The following is a 5654-nucleotide window of genomic DNA, read 5'->3' as shown; positions in this document are numbered from 1 at the left end:
TTTGCCCGTTCATTGGTGAAGAATAGGGGAGGGTCTTGGCAAGGCTGGACATTGCTATTAAAGCATGCGCAGTGAGTGCCTCCACGCATCCCAGTTTGACACTGCACGAGATTCAGAATTTCAAATGTGCGTTCAGGTCAACTTGGATGTCCACAAATTCCACCAAGTAGCTTTTTAAGACCCTAACAATGCTGCTTCCATTCAATAAATAAAGTTATCAGTCTTTATCTCAGAAGCAGCACGTTATTTACCACCACTGGCTGCTTGCTAATCGTGGAAATAAAGCTTGATTCTATATCAATACAGCCTAAACACATTACAGGCTTATTACATTTCATGTTTTGAAATAAAACCTCGGCTGCACTACAAAAACTATTTATTTTCCCTTTCACATGATATAGGCTCTCATCCGTTGGCTTGTCATTGGCTGTATTCTACATCATTCAAGCATTTGAGCCAATAAGCGGCCAGTCCGCTAGCTTAGATGAACGATGACATCACCTCCACATTTTATTTCGCAACTCCACATGCAAAATATTTTTTAATTATTTTTATCCGTAGGCCTGCTTTTATGTTTTTTTTTTCTTTCCTTTATAAGACTAGTAAATTTGTTCTTACTGTGCTGATCTTTATCTGAAATGTTAAGATGTAATTTACCAACATATTACTGTTATTTTGTTGAAACTATATAAATAATAATAATGATGATAATAATTGAATCAGTGAATCAGCCATGCAAAAACGTACTACTGACCCATTTATATGAAATGAAAGTATTGCATCATTTCAATTTGGTCACTGATGTGAGGTCAACAAAGTGCAAACATCCCAAACTTTGGTTGTAAATTAAATGAATGTTACATTTATATATCTTTTTTATATTTATATAAATACTGTTTGCTGGTGACTACACAGTGATCTTTTCAATTTGGTCACTGATGTGAGGTCAACAAAGTGCAAACATCCCAAACTTTGGTTGTAAATTAAATGAATGTTACATTTATATATCTTTTTTATATTTATATAAATACTGTTTGCTGGTGACTACACAGTGATCTTCAGCTCCTCTCAGTCGAAGCCACAGTTCCTTCACCTTAAAGCCTTTGCTGTTCAGTAATGTCAGTATTACAACCCCTCGCACAGTGAATTTGATTTAACCTGAAATATAAATGTTTTGATTCAATTTGACTGTCCGTATTTCTATTTCTTTTTGCCTTGCAACTATGTGTCACAATGTTCTCTTGGAACCGTACCATTAGTTTATAATAATAATCCAGTTATAGTTTATTCCAGTATCTAGATATTTCAGCAAAAACGTGTGTCACAACCAGGGACTAAAGCCAAAATGTTTTTAATTTCGTTCTGAGCAAAAATAGTATTTTTTCATACAGGTTCAGAAGTTCCAGCCTCTTTTCCAAATGGTTACTGGTTAGACCAAAATAAAAGAATGGTTGTATAATGACAGTATACTTACTCTAAGCTAAGGGTGGGTGAAATACCAATTGCAGTGTTGCCAGATCTTGCAAGAGAAACAAGCAACCTGTTCTGGAAAAACAAGCCCAAAAATAAGTCACTTGTCTAAAATAAATTAGTGAAATTAAGCAATAAAATATTTTCCTGTATAGTGGATTTATCAGCATAGAAATCACAACAGTACAAATAATTAACAGTGAAGTATAATTTTAATTACAGATCTACTTCTCTGTCAAAACCCAGCAGCATCAAATCTGTATTAATACATCATATCTAACAATAATTCAGTGAAGACTTGGAAACATACATACCTCTAATAATATTTTCCAATTAGCTTTGCCTATATTTAGTATTTTCACATAAACGTCTTCTCACTTTCAGCTGCTTTTATTTTCAGCAAACTTAACATGTGTAAATATTTGTATGAACATAAAAAGATTCAATAACTAAGACATAAACTGAACACATTTCACAGACATGTGATTAGCAGAAATGGAATAATGTGTCCCTGAACAAAGGGGGGTCAGTATCCAGTGTGGCCACAAGCTGCATTAAGTACTGCAGTGCATCTCCTCCTCATGGACTGCAATAGATTTGCCAGTTCTTGCTGTGAGATGTAACCCCACTCATCCACTAAGCCACTTGCAAGCTCCTGGAAATTTCTGGGGGGAATGGCCCTAGCCCTCACCCTCCGATCCAACAGGTCCCAGATGTGCTCAATAGGATTGAGATCTGGGCTCTTCGCTGGCCATGGCAGAACAATGACATTCCTGTCTTGCAGGAAATCAAGCTCAGAACGAGCAGTATGGCTGGTGGCATTGTCATACTGGAGGGTCATGTCAAGATGAGACTGCAGGAAGGATACCACATGAGGGAGGAGGATGTCTTCCCTGTAACGCACAATGTTAAGATTGCCTGCAATGACAACAAGCTCAGTCAGATGATGCTGTGACACACTGCCCCAGAGCATGACGGACCCTCCACCTCCAAATCGATCCCGCTCCATAGTACAGGCCTCAGTGTAACGCTCATTCCTTCGAAGATAAACAAGAGTCCAACCATCACCCCTGGTGAGACAAAACTGTGACTCGTCAGTGAAGATATCTTTTTGCCAGTCCTGTCTGGTCCAGCAAAGGTGGGTTTGTGCCCATAGGTTACGTTGTTGCCAGTGATGTCTGGTAAGGATCTGCCTTACAACAGGCCTACAAGCCCTCAGCCCAGCCTCTCTCAGCCTATTGCAGACAGTCTGAGCACTGATGAAGGAATTGTGCATTCCTGGTGTAACTCGGGCAGTTGTTGCTGTCCTGCAGGTGTGATATTCAGATGTACCAATTCTGTGCAGGTGTTGTTACACGTGGTCTGCCACTGCGAGGCTGATCAGCTGTTCTTCATGTCTCCCTGTAAAGCTGTCTTAGGCGTCTCACAGTACGGACATCTGCAGTCCTCATGCCTCCATGCAGCATGCTTAAGGCACGTTCACGAAGATGAGCAGGGACCCTGAGCATCTTTCTTTTGGCATGTTCAGAAAGGTCTCTTTAGTGTCCTAAGTTTTAATAACTGTGACATTAATTGCCTACCTTCTGTAGCTGTTAGTGCCTTATCGACCATTCCACAGTTGCATGTTCATTAATTGTTTATGGTTCATTGAACAAGCATGGAAAACATTGTTTAAACCATTTACAATAAAGATCTATAAAGTTATTTGGATTTGTACAAAATTATCTTTAAAATACAGTGTCCTGAAAAAGGGAAGTTTATTTTTTGCAGAGTTTATTTGTTAAAAAGGCCTTCATTCACAGAATGTGACATTCACATGCAGCCATTTCCTTCAGGATCAAAGCATGTTTCATTTTTTCTGGCAACATGAAGTTTAGTTCCAAAATGTACTGTGATAAACCCTTTAGCCTTTGGTTTCATGAAAATTAACAGAACAAAATTAACCCATTATAACAGATTACCAGCATTTAAAAGATAAAGTTTTCACTCTGGAACAATTGAAAATCACATTGTTCCCATTTTTAGTTACGTTATGCATAATATTTTTTTTGTTTTCGGTTTTCGTTTTTGTTCCTTGAACCGGTTTTACTCCCTGGTCACAACTACCACCAAGGCCTCTGCTAATGTTTACCTAGAGAGCTGAAAAATTCTTCTAAAAATCTGAATTTGAGTTCTGCAGAAGAAAGAAAGTCATACAAATCTGGGATGGCATGAGGGTGAGTAAATGATGAGAACATTAAAATTTTTAGGTGAACTATCACCTTCAGGGGTGTTGATCTCCCAGTAGCTGGGCCCCTGAAAGCTGTCCCCTTTTCCCCCACCTTATGGGCAGCCCTGCCTCCATGTGGTACATTAAAATGGTTTAATGTACACCTAGCCATGACTTCACTGAATCAACCTGAATATATTAGGTTGTACCAGCAAAACACATTTTAAGGGTTAGATCAAGTAATAGCTTGATAAATAACAATTGCAGGTTACCGCTTTTTACAGTGTGGTCTTGTGGATGCTGAAATAAAGGTGCTTGTTTAAGGAGAAGGAGAGCAAACTGCACCCAAATATCATTGGTCCTCCAGTGCATCATGACGTGGCAGTTCTGAACATGTATGGTTTTGATGACTTGGAATAATTTCTGGCCCTTTTTGGAGCTTGAAAGCCCAAGTCTCCATACACATTTGCTGTTTGGAAAAGAGCAGCTCAGACATTCTGCTAAATCTCTCATTGTTTTTCTCACTAGAATAAACAATTAAAAAAGCTTAATGTTTACAGTAGTTGCATTGGGAAACATTTATTTGGTATTGTGTTTACAGTACATGAAAAAATTTGGTCATAATAATGTCTGATCATACTTTATATTTAATGTTATAAAGTCTTTATGCCTTGCGTGTAACTGCAGTATGCTCTTCAGCATGATCTTAGCATTTAATTAATTAAAGTAAAATAAATCACATATGATTAGGCTGAATGTTGTTTGTGCACTGCACTATAATGTGCTATGAAATCAGTGATATATTTAAGAGTTTGAGTATTAAAGTAGTAATTTTAAAAGTTGCATTGTTTATTCTTAGGATCGGATTGAACCCACATTAAAATGTAAGTAAAAAATTATGTAGACTATTCATTGCTTCAAAAGAAATTGCTATAACCCATTCACATGTACGATCTCACTGGTTTGTAATGAGTAAGGACTAATGAACTCTGATTTTTTATTTTTTTTTTATTGAAGAAAATATCAAAACAAACAATACAAATACAATACAACATTTCAAATGCTAGGGGAAGTGTAAATAATATTATAAGAATATTTTAAAAAGTGTACATGCCTGTAAAACTCGAATAGCTTTTTGTTTCTTCGAGGGCAATATTGACTCAATATAATGCTTCACTTCATTTTTAAAAGTTTTTTCCCTGAAAATGTAGGCCTACATTTATGAATTTGAAATTTAGCCATTAAAATACAAAATATATATAAAATAAGTGTGGGTTTGTTTATCTTTGGAGTTTACAATAATACCTAAAAGAACATCTTTCCACTGTAATGTAAAATTAAGTTACAAAGTTATATCATTTATTTTAACAGGTTTTTTTTTTATTTATTTTTTATTTATTTATTTTTTTATTGCTTGAACAACAGTTACAAAACTTGAACAAATAAAATTAAATAAATAATAATAATAATAAAATAAAAATAAAAGGGCCAGGGTCAAGTATACAAAAATATATAAGATACAAAAAACGGTATAATAAACCAAACAGACATTAAAAGGCTTTGACAATTCACAAAATCATAAATGTATTCAATAAATGAATGATGTCCGAGCAGCGATGCGCTAAATGACGTAATTTTAAAGCATTGTCCTTATGACATCTAAAGCCACGCCTGCAACTTTCTTCACGACCCAGTTGAGTAGTGTGCATGAAGATGATTCACCCCCTCTAAAAATCAAGGTAGCGTGCGTGTGTGAGGAGTGTGTCCCTTGTGCACTAAAGATGGCATAAAAGTCACACCATGCTTTAAGCATTCATGTATCCTGCACACTGCAGCGGCCAGAGAGATTTACGTAAGCAAGCAACGAATTAAATAGTGACTAGACAGTGAACGATAGTGAACACCCCAGCAATGTCTTGGAACGGCTCACTGGCAGTTAGACGATTCAGTTGTGAACCTTCATGTGACTGCCCAT

This window comes from Xyrauchen texanus, chromosome 11 (genome assembly GCF_025860055.1).
Source record: "Xyrauchen texanus isolate HMW12.3.18 chromosome 11, RBS_HiC_50CHRs, whole genome shotgun sequence".
In the NCBI taxonomy this organism is placed as follows: domain Eukaryota; kingdom Metazoa; phylum Chordata; class Actinopteri; order Cypriniformes; family Catostomidae; genus Xyrauchen; species Xyrauchen texanus.
Note: the sequence above shows the minus strand (reverse complement) of the source record.